Below are 16601 nucleotides of genomic sequence, written 5' to 3'. Positions count from 1 at the left end.
ATTTAGATTCCAGAGTCTTTTATTTAAAGCTTCCACTCTGAGAATGTTTTGTGTGAGTCCTGCACAACAAAAAGCATTTGGGCACCTATCTATCTTCACCACTGCAACCAGCAGAAATCATGGAGCACGCTGCTCCCTTTGGGCATCAGTCTTGGCTTTAGCTGCTGCTTTCAGGTGAACCAGCCAAAGGCTCCAGTACTTTGCAGAGAGATTAGGAGCTGAAGGAACACGATGGCACAGGTGAGGTTTAGGAAATGCTTTATCTCGCGTCCCTCCCACCTTGGGGCTGCACAGTCACAGAAAACCTAACAGAAATATTGCCTTTAAAACAACAGCCTTTCCTGCATTCACCCCAATTGCTGTGCAGGAGAGGCTCAGACACGGGGCAGGATGGGCAGCTCTGCTCACATTTTGGGAGAGCAGGGTGATGTCTGTGCCCCGTGCAGGGCTCAGGGCTCCGTGCCAGCCGTGATCCCCCCGCTGCCCCACGCACGGCTCATCAGTCAGCTCAGACATCCCTGCAAATCACACGGCTCTTTGTACAAACATCTTTGTTTTTATTTTCCAATTCTCCATGTTTTGTGCAGAGTGCTGCTGTGTTCAAGTGAAGTGAATAGAAGCATAAACAGCAAGCACCATCTGGAGAACATTCTTCCAGCACGCTGAGAAATAGCAGCCGCCTGTGCCTTACCTGCTATAAATAAACGTCATTAAAAAATGTCCAAATAATTGTTTGCTCCTATTTGATGCAACTGGAGTCAGATAAAATTTTCCTTAACCCTGTCTTCAGGTACACACCACCTTCACAGAAAAAAAACTCCAAACAGATGTAGATATTTGTCTCTCTTTACTTTATGTTAATAGGGGTATTATTAACAGAGTAGCAACCCTACACATTATTCTAATAACAGCAACAGAGGTTGCAACTTATGCGTGACATGTGAACAAAGCACTGAAAATCCAAACGCTTTTTAAACTGTACCAGGTTCACAATAGGGAGATATCTCTCAGCCAGCTAGCAACAGAAGAGGCAAAATTATTCATTCTCCAAACTGATAGTGTATCAGTTTGGAGGGGGAAAAAAATACCAGAAAGTCCATAATTTATTTTCAGTCTACACAAAGCCACATCTCCCTCTCTGCTGACAAAATACAGACCAAGCTGGCTGTGGGGCTGTGATGAGGCTCTGCAAAGGGTCGGAGTTTGCTGTGTTTGTTTAATCACTGCAATTAGAGCTATGCAAATAATGGAATTGTTTGCTATAGTGGCAAGGCTGGGGTAAAAAAAATTAAAAAGAAGTATTTGGGTTGAGTGATTTAAAAAGAAATTTTGGTAAAATGAAAAAATAAAACTGTCTTGTTTGTTCTACTCAGATTCAATCCATTCAGTTTGAAATGAAAAATACATTTTCACACTGGAAAAAAGAATATGAGCAATTGCAATCTTTCCTTCTTTTTTTTTTTTTTTTTGTCAGACAAACATTTTCAGCACCCAGGAAAGGATGCTTAGGAGAGCTTGCTGCTTCTTGGGGAGGGAGGAGAAGATTTGACTATCCCTTATCCCAGCCTTGGACATACCTCATGCTGCTGTGCAGGGGCAGGGCTGAGTGCTGCATCTTTCTCCCTCCTCCTCCCCCATGCTCTGCTCTGGGAGCCCAAGGGCTGCAGTAGATGTGGGCATGGGAACAGCAGCACTGCCTGTTTTTGGTTACATGTGGCTCAGCCACAGCTGGCACTGGGTGACTCTGGGTGACACCTGGGGTGTGCTCTGGGATAGGACATGGGCTGAGTGCCCCAGGCTGACACAGGATACAGTCTGAAGCCTCCCTTGATGAGCCACTAGTCACCACCAGGAAGAAGGATTTGAAGAAATTTTAGTGGTTTTCTCTCTTGTTTTGAACTCTTTTATATTGGCAGATGTCATGAAGCGAGAGGAATGAATCTGTCTTGTTCAACAGCATCCACAAACACAGGCTGGGTGCCTTTCACAGGAGAGTGGCTGAGATTCCTGAGACACAGGGCATATCACCAGCAAGGCCACCCACCATCATTTAAGGGTGAGAGTGGAAATGATGGACATAAACCAGATCTGGTCCTTCTCTCAAGCTAAGCCTCTTGGTCCAAACCCAAAGCCTTGCCTTTGGCTGGGACTGGCCACCATTCCCTCTGGAAGCAAAGGCATCATTCCCACCATATTTTATTCTCTGCTTTCACTGGGACTCAATGTGCAAGGAACTGCATGAATAGGGATGAGGGTCCAGTCCCTTCCCTGATGAAATCATCATCTCAAACATAGCAAGGGCAGGAAATGATAACGTACTTGGAGTTCTCATTAGCCATGTTTTCCTAATATTTATATTTTAGCTACTTTTATTTACAGAGTGCACTCACACTAGTTAAATTATATACTTTGGGAAAGAATACAAGGGCTGTCTGGAAGTGGATACATGGGACTGCTGATTTCATTAGGATACTAATGATGATTATCATGATTAATCAGACTTGATGAATAAGATTTTGCCAGACCAGGTGTGGAGGGAAGGCAGGTGGTGGGAACATGGCTGTCTGTCCATGCATGCACACATGCGTGTGTGCGTGCCTGTGGGGGGGAGGGTTTTTCTTTGTTTTGTTTTTGCCTTTGGTCAAATTCAAACAATGTGCAGTAACAAGAAGTAAATGTCATTTTCCTCCCATCCATCTTAATTTGGCATCCATTTTAAAGCTTACCTTTGACCTTTTAAAATGTTAATACACTTAAGCAGATATAAAAAACACAAAGCTCCTGGAAAAATTAATCACAGCCATATCATGATGCTGGTCTAAAAATGTAACATCAGTTGTTTTCCTCTTTAAAGAAACATTTGTCCAATGCAACAGCAGTAACTATGCTACAATTACCTATTATTTCCTTTTCAAACAAATAACCACATTAAATGCTATAGCAAAACCCTTTTAGCATTACCAGCTATGAACCAGCACAACCTGCTATGAATCTGTTTTGTTGAATAACTGCCTAGAATCACAGAAAGGGTCCTGAAAAGGACCTTGAGAAGTGTCCTAACCCATCCCTCAGCCCCAGGCAGGGCCAGCTAAATCTAAACCACTCTTGACAGGAAACCTTATTTAGATTTCCTTCAAGTAGCAGCCTTAAACAGAACTGGGAAAAATGGCACAATTCTAAATATATTACACATATGTGTACATACATGAAAATAATTTATACATGAGTATTATGAATACAAATAAGAAAATACAAAGAGGCAACTCTGATCTAAATGATAAGTCTCTCTCCTCTGACCACTTCATACCCTCTAACTAAAGAGTTCAAAACAGGAAACTCTAATAAAAACACCTCCTTCCTTTTTAAAAATAAAAGGTTATTTGATTGAGAACCTCAGCTCCTTGGAAATGCAGGGGCACCTCTTCTTAAAAAAATCAGAATTATCCAAAACATTTGGGTCTTTATGCTGCAGAGCAAAGAGCTCTTCAGTTCCACCAAAAAGCAAATACAAAGAAAGAGTGTTGGCCAGCCTTTCCAGTAATCAAAGTGAGTCTAAGATGTCTGTTTGTGACCAAGGGGATTCACCTTGTCTCCTGACCTAATCATCTGGGTGGGAGGCTGTGCTAGGTCCCTCCAGGCCAGCCACTGCCCAGCTCTGAGGTTCCATGCTCTGAATGTGGGGATGGATCCATGGCACACAGCCTTGTGCTGCTTCCACTTTCCTGTCTGTAGCACTCATGGCATCCACAGCACTCATGGCATCCAACTGATGGCTACCCCCATCAATTCAACACCCCCATTTAGAGGACAGAAAGCTGTGGTGATGGCCAAAATGTATCCTAAAAGAGAAGTGATGATTTCATAGCTAAACACAGCTGTTACACAAGCATCTAAAAAAATCAGTTAGGGACATCAAACCCAAACCAAAGGCAGATGCATTTCCTCAGTGAATGGGGAAGTAAATTCCTTGCATCTGTTTTCTTCCACCTACCAACATTAATTTGTTGTAGTGCAACTGGAGTGTGGTCAAGCAGTTTTCTGCAAAATGAACACAAGCTTAGGCACAAGGGTGGGGGCAGATGTGAGATACTGAGCTTGGCACCACCAGTCCTGTGAAAGAAGGACACTCCTTGATGTGTCCTGCACACACAATGCAGCAGAGCTCCAAGGCAGAGCCCAGTTCCTTCTGCCACAGAAGCTTTGTGAATCCACCCTAAGCATACATGGCTTCTCCAGACATGAAAAGGCAAGAGGTAACTCCATCCATCCCCCAGGGACCAGAGATGAATTACAAGCATGTCACATGAGAACAGAAAGGCTCATCTGTGTGGTCCCTCTTCTAGGATCTGCCTGTATGTTCCTATTTCCTTCTGCTCTCCCCTCAGCATCCCACAGCCTGCAGAGCAGGCTTGGCTATGTCAGAAGTCCTCTACCCCCACCTTTCTGCAGGGCAGACCTCCTGGCTGAAAGCTGCCTCTGATCTCCAGCCCCATCACCAAGGCTGGAGATGAAGGCATCCATTATTCAGACAGTGATGCCTGACTTCTTGGTTAAGAAAATGCTGATTAAAAAACAATGTGTTGCCCTTCCTGTTTGCTTTGCAGTGGCCTCGTGTAGATGCAGCTCTACAGCAAGTAATCCATCACCACCAACCAGGAAGATGTGTATCATGCAAACACAAAAATAATTCACATTTCACTTTATTTTTTGTGCCTTCCATTCTCCTTGCCCATCTATTCCAATGCTCCTCTACCTTTTCTTTAATGTAATTATTATAGATATACTGACAGGAATACCTAATAGTTTTCTTTTAACCAAGGACCATTTTCTGCAATACTGGAACATAAGCTTCAAAGACAATCAAATTTAAAAGAAAATAAACATAATGAATTCACATTTCTCACTTTGTCACTCCTAACCCTTTGTTTCTTGATTTTTTTGCTTACATGCAACAGAATATACATGTGCCTTTGTCACACTGTTTGTGAACAGTTTATTCACCATATTCTGATAATCACAGACTAGAATTTCAGTAACACTCCTCTAGTTAATTAGTTATTCACTAGGCACAGATTAATAACTGATGAGCTACAAAAAGTTGCTGTTGTCTGAATCAGTCACCAAGTAACTAACTTGGCCATTCAGGCAGGGAGTTTTCTTCTCTGAAAGGTGACAAGTAACTATGCAATTACTTCTATTATTTTCTCAATAAACTCAGAGAAAATAGGACATTGCAGCTAAAAAAACAGAGAAAGAGAAATTAACTGCTACTGTCATTAAGGATTCAGAGACTGATAAAGAACAGTTGGTGCAATGCAGCTGGGGAGGATTTTTGGAGTAAAGTGATTATTCCCTGGCCATTAACAAATTATTTTTTCCTGGACTGAAAGACCTGCACTCCTCCAAATAGCCTGGCTTTGCTATGAGGAGCACACTGACTGCCAGGGCAGGCAAGAGCCATTGCCCTCTTGGCCCTGCTGGTGGCCACTACACTTCCACCTCTTTGTTTCCATGCCACAGGAAAAGTGCAGAATAATTAAAAGGCTGAAGCACATGCAGACATTGGAAGAGAGATTTGTTTTCAAAATTAGCCTGACCAAATGAATTTGGAGCTGCACCACAAATGATCAGGGACCTGCCCTTAGCAGCCCCATTGAAGCAAAGTGAGGTGCCCCAGAAAACTTCCCTCGCCTCTCTTGTCAATGAGAGCCCACCCAAATCATCAGCTCAACGATAAGACATCTGGGGATACAGTCAGTCAGTCCTGGGACTTGCTCTGACATCTCTGTGCCTGCCATGGGGGAGGTGGGGGAAACCCAAATCCACACCCAGCTTGTCCTCCAAGTCGACAGCAGCTGCCTTCCCTCTGCTCTAGTGGCTGCTCTGCAGCCACTCTGAAGAGAGTGGGAGCAATACAGACACCTGGGAGCTACTAAGCTGAAGGACACCTTTTTCCTGAAGAGCGTGGAGGAAACAGGAGACCTACCCCAGGCTCTTTGTTTAATTCTTGAGAACATTTATCCCTCTGGTATCATAAAGAAGCATTTCCAAACAACTACATGCACAAATTGAGGTCAATGATGAGTGATGTCCCTCAGAGGTCCATACTGGGACTGGTATCCTTTAATAACTTCATCAATGACACAAACAGTTGGATCAAGGGCACCCTCCACTCTTGTGAGACCCTGCCTGGAATACTGCATCCAGCTCTGGGGTCCTCAGCATGGGAAAGACATGGACTTGTTGGGACAGGGCCAGAGGAGGACCATGAAGATGATCCAAGGGCTGGAGCAGCTCTCCTATGAGGACAGGCTGAGAGAGCTGGGGCTGTTCATCCTGGAGAGGAGAAGGCGCCAGAAAAACCTTACAGCATCTTCCTATCCCTAACAAGGACTGACAGGACAGACAACAGGGACAGACTTTTAGCAGGGCTTGTTGCAATAGGACAAGGGATAATGGTTTTAAACTAGGGGCAATTTAAACTGGACATAAGGAAGAACTTTTTTACTGGGAGAGGGGGGAGACTTGCAACAGGTTGCTCAGAGAGGTGGCAAATGTCCCATGCCTGGAAACATTCCAAGTCAGGTTGGACAGGGCTCTCAACCTAATCTAGTTGAAGATGTCCCTGCTTACTGCAGGGGGTTGGACTAGATGACCTGTAAGGGCCCTTCTAATCCAACTATTCTATGATTCTATTAACCAGGAAATATCAAAGGATGTTGGAAACAGGTCCTGCTCAGTGGGATCCAGTCACTCACACCCAAAGCCAGCAATTGAGTGTGGAGCTGCAGCTGACACAAGGGTCCCCAGGACATCCAGCTACTCACAGGACTGGCAAAATCCTGCAGATGTGAACCTGTAAACAAACTTCACCCATGTTACAGCACTGCTCTGTACACTAAAGGACAGCATGGATAGAACTGGGTGGGGGTGGGAAAAAAGGAAAGCCAGAACTAACAAGCAGCTCCTCCACAGAGTGGCCTATTTACAGAGCAGCCCTGGGAGAGATGGGCAATACTGCAAAGGCAGGAAAGGAAATTCCCTAGGAGAACTGAGACAGGCTAACAAAGATCCCCACAGCCTAGGACCTCTCACACAGCCACCTCTTTTTTGAAATCTAGATTCCGCTGGGAGGATTTAGACTTATGGCTTTGAACATAAGATAAGGAAAACTTTTTCATCTTGAAAACAGTCTGTGGAACTCAAGCAATGCTGGGAAGTGTTTCACTGTATTGTTATTCTGTAGATACTGTTTCTGGAGGCAGGACCCAGCACAGCCTGATCTCAAAACAAAGCCATCCGTGGCTAGTGCCACACATCACCAACCATCTCCTTCCTCTCAAAACAAAATAAAATGAAAGCAAGTACCTCCATAAATCATTCATCCATTCCAGTTTCATAACAAGAATATTTGTCAGCTCCCATTTTATATCCCTTTCTCTGGCCACCATTTCAGCTGCCTGTGCATACAGACCAGCAAGCACACAGCATCACAACAGCTCCCACACTGCTATCCTCTTACCTGTGGAGAGGATGGCCACCTCTCTTCCACAAACCCTCACCTGTGCTGCCATAGATTTTTCAGGGGATTTTGAAAATATGTTTTTTTATTTTTGTTTTTTTTTTTTTTATCAGTAGCTCTGGGGCACCCATCAGAGGTATTCAGCTACTGTAACAATCACGTGAGTTACGTAAAAGTAGTTGAGGTTAAACTATCTGCCACATCAAACTCCTCACATTTGGTCCCATCTTTAGGACCTAGAAACATCTGAAATAGATAAAGCCATGTGTCATTTAACAGGGTCTGGGCTTATTTAGGATCATTCTGGATTTTATGGGAAAAGCCTTGTCCTGCCAGCTCTACATAGCTAGTCTACCACTTGCAAGGTTATCTGCTTTTTTTTTTTTCCTTTAGTACCTACATCAAAATATTTTTCCACACAGCTTTTCTTTTTCCTTTTTTTTTTTTTTTTCATCCTCCAACCAGCCGGATGACAACCACTCCTTATCTCTGGCTGTCTTCCATGCTAAAATAAGAATGCCGTTGTTATGCCGAGGGAGCTGCACCCTTCCACCTCCGCTCCCTCCCAGCAGCACGCAGCTGGCTGTGCAGGAATGCCCGAGGTTCCATTTCTGGTCATTTCTTCTGTGACACTGCTGCAATTTACCCTTTAGATATGATTTCTATTTCTAAATCACAGCAGGCCTCTCGTGTTTTGTAGCCTCAAGTGACAGTGTGTCCCGAAGGGCTGGTGATCCTCAGCCCATCTCCACTGGCACTTGCCTCCCTGGCTTGATGCAGGCACAAGGGTGAGCACGCAGCCAAACACAGCCTGAACAACGCTGGGCAATTCCACCAGCAGCAGAGAATGACAGCTTTAGTGGGGTAGGATCAGAGACTGGTGAGGCTGCTAGGTCTGCATGACTGCCTCCAGCAGCAGCATTTGAATGTCACACCGTATCCCCTCGGAGCAGAGGTACCACCTACGCTGGGTTTCGGAGTGCTGTGTGCAGCTGGTAGAAAGAAGGGGTTTGGGTCGGGGTCTGAACAGACAGCCCTGTACAGATGAGACCTTGGCAGGTCAGGCAGAGATGAGGAGAGAGGGAAACATGAAATGATTTGCCCACAGCTACACTGGCAGTTTGTGTCAGAGGCAGAAACAGGAGCCAGATTAAAAAAAAAAAAAATTAGTTCCTCATGCAGGAGATGAGCCAGCAGCCTTTGTTACATCTAAATGCATTTTTCCCCCTGTAATTCATATTGCTGCAGGCTCTGCACAGTGAACTCAAGCATCCTGAAGTTGTAGGGTGCTCAGTGTGACCTGCTGATTGCACATGGCAAGCTCACTACATGACCAGCTCCGTTCTCCAGCCCATGTCTACAATGCAATGGGTGCATGTTGCAAAAGCTTAATGCTTGCTCTTTTTTCATAGGAAGAGATCAGGACCCTGCAAAACCCATCAGTGAGGTGATTTCCAGTCTGACCCAGATAGCTCTGGCTACTGGACTGCCTCCAGAATTTAATGTATACACAGGAACTCAGCAGCACTCTCCAGTCAACTCAAACAGTTATACCCTCTTCAAATCTGGCTTCAGTCATGTCTGAAGGTGAAAGAGGCTTCAGCTTCTCCCTGCTGGAGCTCCTCACAGAAATACTATAAAATACATCAGAGATGCCAAGGACAGAATAGTGAGGATGCATTAATTGATCAGGTTGCTCTAGCAGAGCGGTGCAGGAAACCACCCTGCCTATCAGCAGACTCCTCTGCCAGTTACTGTAGTTACATCTGATTAACCGGGGCCACTTGCAGCGTCATGAAATGGAAAGAAAGGCTTTTCGAATTTACATATTAAAAAAACGGAGGTGTGTTTCTGATTTCTGTCCTATGGACTGTTTCAGACATAACATTAGTAATCAGTAGAGTATTTGTGAGGAAAGCTTTACTTTGAATGCTAAGCCGATTTGCTAATGATAAATGACATGAAAGGTTACTCAGAAAAAAAGAAGAACATTTCCTCATCAAGTTTAAACGGAAAATAGCTGAAGAATTAATGCGTAACCAAATACGCTTTCCTCTTTAACAATACATCCCCATTAGACAATATATATACTTTGAATCCCGCATTTGAATAATTTTTCTTTTTAGAAAAATAATTCTGATGGAGAACATGCACGAAAACTACCATCAACAGCGGTAAATAAACCAAAGCCGAACCAATCTCAAAAAAGAGGTGTGTTGGGGGTGAAATGAGAGAAGGAGAATAACTGCCCAGCAACTCCTGCCCAGGGCGCCTGCACCCCGCAGCATCCCCCGGAGGGATGCAGAACTTCTGGAGCACGACACTCCAGCCTGGCACCCACCGCCACGTACGCCCGGAGCGCCGCGACGCCGGCGCGATGCTCCACGCCCGCGACAGCCCCATGCAGAAAAAGCCATGGACAGGGACGCAGGTGACAGTCCATCCGCCTGGCACACTTCGCCAGAAGCCGGGCGACAGCGGCAGCAATTCCTGCCCCAACTTCGGAAGGGTAAAATTCTCCTCCCGCTTCTCGCCTGTGACCGGCTAGGCGAGGGACCCCAAATCATCGCATTACCGCCCATCTTGAAATCCATCCTACATGTTTGCAGCCTCCTTTCCCGGAGCGCGGGCCGGGCGCTGGACGCCGCCGTGCGCTCGGTGGTCCGTGGGGCGATGCCCGGCCACGGCACCCGCGGCCGCGATTCTGGAGAAGTTGCGCAGGCAGGAGGAGGAGGAGGAGGACGAGAAGGAGGAGGAGGAGGAAGGGCGGGGGTGGGTGGGTGGCTCTGCCCGTGCGGTCACGGTCTCTCCTCCGCGCCCCCCCGCCGCAGCCCCACTGCCGGGACAACCCGCACAAAGCCGCCGCCGCCACCGGGATCGCGCTGCGCCCGCTCGGCGCCGCCAGAAACAATGGTCACGGGCCGGAGCGGGGCCCGGGGGCCGCCGCCCTCCCGGTACCGCAGCGCCCGCCGCCGCCGGGGAGAGCGCTCGGGGGGCGGCATTCCCGCAAAGCGCCGCAGAACGCCGCGGCCAACCTGTCACCGCTCCGCCCGCCCGCGGCTGCCGCCGCCTGCACCCACCTCCGCCGGAGGGAGCGCAGCCCTAGCTGGGCTCCATGGGGCCGCAGCCGCCGCCCGCTCTGTCAGCGCGGCCGCCGCCGCCGGGGACGCGCCGCCCTGCCCTGCCCGGTACCGCCGCTCCCCCCGCGCCGGGCGCTGCGGGGCGGGCCGGGGCGGGCCGGGGCGGTTCGGGGCGGTTCGGGGCGGATCGGGGCGGATCGGGGCGGATCGGGGCGGATCGGGGCGGATCGGGGCGGTGCCGGGCCGGGCCCGCCCAGCCTGCGCCACGCCCGCCAGCGCCGCCCCCGCGCCCGGCTCGGAGCGCCGGGATCCCGCCGGGAGCGGCCCGGACGGACACCCGGGAGGATGTGCAGCGGGCAGCGTCAGCCTACTTCATCAATCTCCTGGATTTTTTGCTTGCTTGAAGTTTTGACCTTGTCTCCTCTGCGTCTATCTCGGATTGACCGCGATTCTGACTTCCTGTTTTTTTCTGATTTCCCCTCCACCTCTTTGCCCTTTTTAATTCCTCCTGCCCGCCCCCCCTCCTCCCCCATGGTCTTTTCCCCATCCCACTCTGAATATCCTAAACCCCTTGACCTCAGCTCTAGGCTTTAAACCAGTTTTGTCAAGGGCAAAGGAGTTTTTTTGTTGGTTTCAAATCGCTATTAAGTGTCGTCAGCAGCTTATCGGAAGGTGCGGTGCATTAAACTAAATCCATGGCTAGTATTACATAATATGCCCTCGAATGTGCATAAAAGATGATTGTAATTCCATCTGGATTTCTGTTGATATTAGCAAACCGCTCAAGATTTCCTCTTGCGGTTTAATGGGCTTTTCAAAACCTTTGACTGGTGCTGGATCAAACAGATTATGATTTAAGAAAGGGTAAAGCACACACACTCATGACATCGTAGGAATTAGTGAAAGAAGGAAAAAAAAAACTTAGTAGGTCATCTGCCTAATCCATCTTCCAAAAGAGAGTAGGAATGTCCCCCATACAATAATTTATGGGCATTTGTCTAGTTTTGTTTCAAATGCTCCAAATATGTGGCTTCCTTATTGCCCATAGGAATTTAGGTCAAGCTGCCTGAGAGGGAATTTTGTAGCATCTTGGGAATTAAAATCCACTACTGTTATTCTGAGGTGGTTCTGAGGTTTTTTTGTTTGTTTGTTTGTTTGTTTGTTTGGTTTGGTTTTTTTTTGTTTGTTTTTTGTTTTTTCCCAAGACAGCAGCACAACTGTACAGTTGCAGTTGGTCATTTTTTTTCTTGCCCATCTTCATGGAAGGATTTTGGCCATCACTTTCCCTAGGTTGAGAGCCCAGGGACATGCACAGCTGAGAAAATGTCAGCTTCATGCTCAGTGTGGCCAAAAGAGTGACTCAAATGTCAGGACTTGTTAGGAGAGCAACGAATAGGAAAAGATTTTACACTGGAAAATGTGCGCTGGAATTCTGGTCTCACCTTCTCAAAAAGGACATAGCGGAGCTGGAAAAGATTCAGAGGAGGGTAGCAGTGATAGTCCATGGCTTGAAAGGGTTTTTTAGTTAGGTGCATGCACACTGGCAAGAGGCACCAGAGGGGAGATGTGGCAGAGGTTCCTCAGATCCCGAGCAGTGTGGAGAGGGTGAGCAGGGACTGGTGGCTCTGGCTTCCAGCACAAAAGGGAGAGGCCCTTAACACACCACCTGGCTGTACAGAGGTGATTCTCCGTGCAAACACAGCTGTGAAGCCCTTTGCCATGACAGCAGGCAATTGATGTCATTTTGAGGGGAAAATGAATGAATTAACAGGAGAGAAATCCACAGAGAGCAACCAAATCACAGCTTGCTCAGAAAGGTCCCTCCATGACAAATGGCTCGTGGCTGGGCTTGCTCTGTTTTGCCCTTTCCCCTTGGTGTGTGTTGATAGTCACTGGTCACCTGCCATCATTATGCATTGAGTCACTGAAGAGAGAGAGCACTGGAAGCAAAGAAGTTTCTGTCACTCTTCTAAAATGTGACAGAAATAATCAAATCTAGCGGTGGCCTGGGGACAGTGACCTTAATTTAAAATCAATCAAAAATCCCTCTCTCAATGGCAGCTGATTGTCCTGTTTGCTTTCAGACTGATGCCCTCCCAGGCCTGCTATTGTCAGTGCTCTTACACAAGTGGGTAAGTAAGCATTGTGTTGTCTCCTTGCCTTCTCTCCTCCTCCATGCCTTTGAAGCTGAGAGAGCATGGGCTCAAACTTCTCCATGTTTCTGGCAGAAGAATTTTTCTGTGCATTAATTTATAAAGCTGTACGTGTGTGCCTCAGCATGGCTGCTTTATCCTTGCAGCTTCTCCAGAAATCTGCCAGATCAATGCTGTATCTTGGTACAAAAAGCTAGCTCTAGTGAGGCTGGTTGCCACACAGGAGGAAAACTACAGCAAGAACAAAAATGAAGGAGCCCAAACTATGTATGTGAATGACCTTGGTCGAGTGACTCATGGTCTTGTAATAGAGAGGACGTATGCAAAAGACTTGTAGTTTTTTATGATCCCATAGACTGTTTTCAGAGTTTGTGCAGCATCCTGTATTCAGGTGGGTCCGGATAGTCACCATTTGCATGTGATGTTGCTCCACCTCCACCTAAATCTCAGCATGAACTCACATCTGTGGTGCTCCTCAGCTCCACTATAAACAATGTTCTAAAGCTGGGTGTATAAGGTAACTCTGTAGAGAGGATCTGCAAGAACCTGGTGAATTGTCTGTGCTGACAAATGTGACATCTTTCCTTTTGCCAAGCGTGTAAAACAATCAGCAGTGTCATTTATCTCACCCTATCACTTGATCATGTAGAAACTCTTTGATCCTGGGATGGTACTGTACAGTAGCACAGTTAATACTGCCAGGTGTGATTACTAACACAGCAATCCAGGATGCATTGCAAGCTTTAAATTCTGCATAAGCAGCCACACTGCAAATGCTGGGTGGGGAGAACTGACAGATGAATGCATGCACACTGTCTGTTGGGAGCATTCAGAGCCCAGCAAGAGCACTCATTGCAACTAAAATGGGGGTTCTGAGCAGATGCAAGATTCATAGTGACAGAAGTAATTTTCAGGTTTTTCTCTAATAATATATAGGCTGTAGTAAGCCTGTGGCAAGTCCAAATTGAGTACTGAGCAGCTTTTAAATTGTTTAAGGCATTATCTATTATAAGGAAGTTTATAAAGCTCCATCTCCATTATTTGAGTTTTCACAAGGTCATAATCCACTTGACCCTCGTGGTTTATTTCATCACTATTGTCCCTCAGAGGAATTATAACCTTTACCATTACCACTCACTAAATATATCACGAGGTTTTAGTGATATTGTCATAAATCACTAAGCTCAACTTTGTTGCTTGTAATGTGACCATAGTACATACTGTTTTTTGATGCAGTGATTGTTAGCCTGATGTAGTTCTTTAATTATTTTATAATGGGAGGAACACATGCTAGCAGATATGAATGTGTATTTGATTTTCTTTAACATTTAAAAATTGCCTTTTTCTAGGGTCATCTGAAATTCAAGTATGGGCTTTTCAGGCAAAGTTTCTGCTCTCAAACATGGAAAATACAAGCTCATGGATATTGAAATCAAGCACAGCAACTTCAAGAGCAGCATTCTCACAATTCTCAGCATTCTCTTTTCAATTAAATATATGAACATTCATTAGAACTCATATGTAATTTGATCAGCCTGAAAGTATTTAGTGAGAAGAACCTAGACACACACCTAGACAAGTTTCATTGCTATATGGGTTTTTAAAAGGATAAGCTATAGGGAAGCTAATGATAACTGAGAATTTTGGATAACAGTAATTCATAGAACTATGCTGCTTTTTACATTTCAATCTGTTTTCTAGCAAAAAGTTGGTTCCATGTCAGCCCCCCAGAAGTCTTAGAGAGAATTTGCTATAGCAAAGATGTGCTACTGAAGCCAATCTTCAGTTGCACTTAAAGATCAGCTAGCATCAGAAGAAGTTGGCCTCAAAACTGTTTTGACAAGAGATACCTTGTTAAGCAGTAATTGGGATCCAGTCAAGCTGCTTTTGGCTCCAAGGAGGATTAACCATTCCTGTATATCAGGCTTACTTGCTGGGATCCAAAATGTCTTTGCTGCAACACCTGCAGAAGAAGTTTTTCAGTCTCACAGGATATTGTGGGGCAGGTCTGGGTGTGTAGTACCATTTCTGGTGATGTATGGCAAAACACCTTCAACCAAAAATCTCTCATCTGATGAAACTGTGGAAACCTTCCTTGGGGAGGAGGAGGAAGAGTATTTATCTTTATTCTACAGACCCTTCCACTGTGGCAAATGGAAGAATAGGGGTGCACTTCAGCATTCTCCCCCTCTCCAACAACCCACAGGCTTGTATGTCTGTAGTGTATTAATTTACATCTGAGTTAGTCACTCTTCAACCTTTATGGTCAGCCTGGAGAAATAAGCACTTTTAGGATGCAATTCATTTGACCTTTCTTAGACATGTACTTTAGGAAGGGATAAATCACTCCCCCAAGTGTCAGTGTTTTTCTGTTGACCACAAAAGAACCAAAGAGTGATTAGTTCAGAGGCAGGTCTCTATATTTCAGGCTGTCTATAGGCAATTAGGCAAATCCCAGATTTTTCTACAATGCTGCTCTTGCAGTGGCTGTTAAATTGTCACAAATATTTTTATTTCTATATCACAAGTATATAAAATATCATATTTTTCTCTTTCTTTTACACATTTTTATTTTTGAGAAGCATTACGTTAGCAGACCCTGCATGTTAACATTCGAGTTGATTATGTTGGTGCTCTGTTCAGAATTGTTTTCAGCTACCTACTGAGAAATTGGCAATTTTTGCACTGTTTCACCCTATGAGTTTCACCAAATATTTGTCTGATTTAATGTAAAGGTGAGAAAAGGGCACATTTTACACCAAGGGAATGAATACAGCATTAGAAATATCTCTCATCACAGTATGTGACTAGAAAGCAAAAATGAATATGCCCACTTTTTTTTTTATTTGATCACAGAGCAAGATTTTAAATGCTATTAGTAATGAAGGATCCATGGCAGTAAGAGTCACTGTGCTGCCAATAAGCCCACTGAGCCTGTGTACAGTACATCTCAGAAAAAGCCCAAGGCTCAGATGTCTATCTCCATGTTCTTGTATTCCCAACAAGCAGTGAATAATGCATTAGTTTTGCTTCGAGCATCCTATTTTGAATATGCTTTAGCCAGAATTATTAGCTTTCATGTAGTGTATATTGTTAACAGAGGTCATGCTCTGTGCCCATCTAGTGCTGTCTGCAGAAGTGCCCTGGCACAGCACACAGAAACATTTTACTAGAAATTCTCATTGTCACTTGTCACCGTGAGGTTCCCCCGAGATGTCCAAATTACAGGAACTCCAGATCCAGCTGGAGTCACTGAGAATGTCCCTGCAAACACCACCTGTCTTTGGCTCAGGCTCAAAATATTTACAAAGCAGGAGGGGGGAAACTTGTATTGCAATGACCAGGGAGGGCTCCTAATTTCTGTGCTCATCTTGCTGTGTGGAGCTCAGCCCTTAGACCATCTGCCTCTGCTCAGGCACTCCAATGTGTGTGTTGGGCTGTGTTGAGAGCATCTGAAACTGGGCAAAAACAAGTAAATCCCCAGGGCTGCCCCTCCCCCTGCCTTTCCTCACCTGGCCAAGGTGAGGAGAGCCTGAAGAGAGCCTTTCTTAAACCCTTAGGTCTTGATGAGGGCCACCACACCAGTGCCCCAGTACTGATGGTGACCCTACTCATCTGCTGAAGCTCGTGTGAAAATGGGGCTGCACAGCCCAGTCTGGGGTGAGGCCTTGCTCTTGGTTGCTGTCAAGCTGCACCATTCTCCCCTTCAGCAGCTGTGATGGTCTAAAATGAAAATTAGCTTTTAGAGTTATAAAGAGAGCATTGTTTGAGATAAATGGTATCATTTGCAAAGGAGTAGGCGTTTACTCACACAGATGTGCACGCACACACACACGCACACGTCCC

The 16601-nt window shown here is 45.8% G+C and overlaps 1 protein-coding gene across 3 annotated transcripts in view; it reads right to left on the bottom strand.

Moving 5' to 3' along the window:
* Positions 1 to 10738, bottom strand: part of RAI2 (retinoic acid induced 2) — a 44394-nt gene extending 33656 nt beyond the window's left edge. Inside the window, exon 1 of one of the 3 annotated variants that reach the window (XM_056498340.1) lies at positions 10603 to 10738. The gene's annotated coding sequence lies outside the window, so the exon portion shown is untranslated. Of the gene's footprint in view, positions 1 to 10097; positions 10220 to 10602 lie in introns of those variants that run through there. The other 2 variants (XM_056498355.1, XM_056498348.1) reach the window with 2 other exon arrangements.
* Positions 10739 to 16601: the final 5863 nt, after the last annotated feature.

This window comes from Oenanthe melanoleuca, chromosome 1 (genome assembly GCF_029582105.1).
Source record: "Oenanthe melanoleuca isolate GR-GAL-2019-014 chromosome 1, OMel1.0, whole genome shotgun sequence".
Taxonomy (NCBI): Eukaryota; Metazoa; Chordata; class Aves; order Passeriformes; family Muscicapidae; genus Oenanthe; species Oenanthe melanoleuca.
This window is presented reverse-complemented; position numbering and strand designations above follow the sequence as displayed.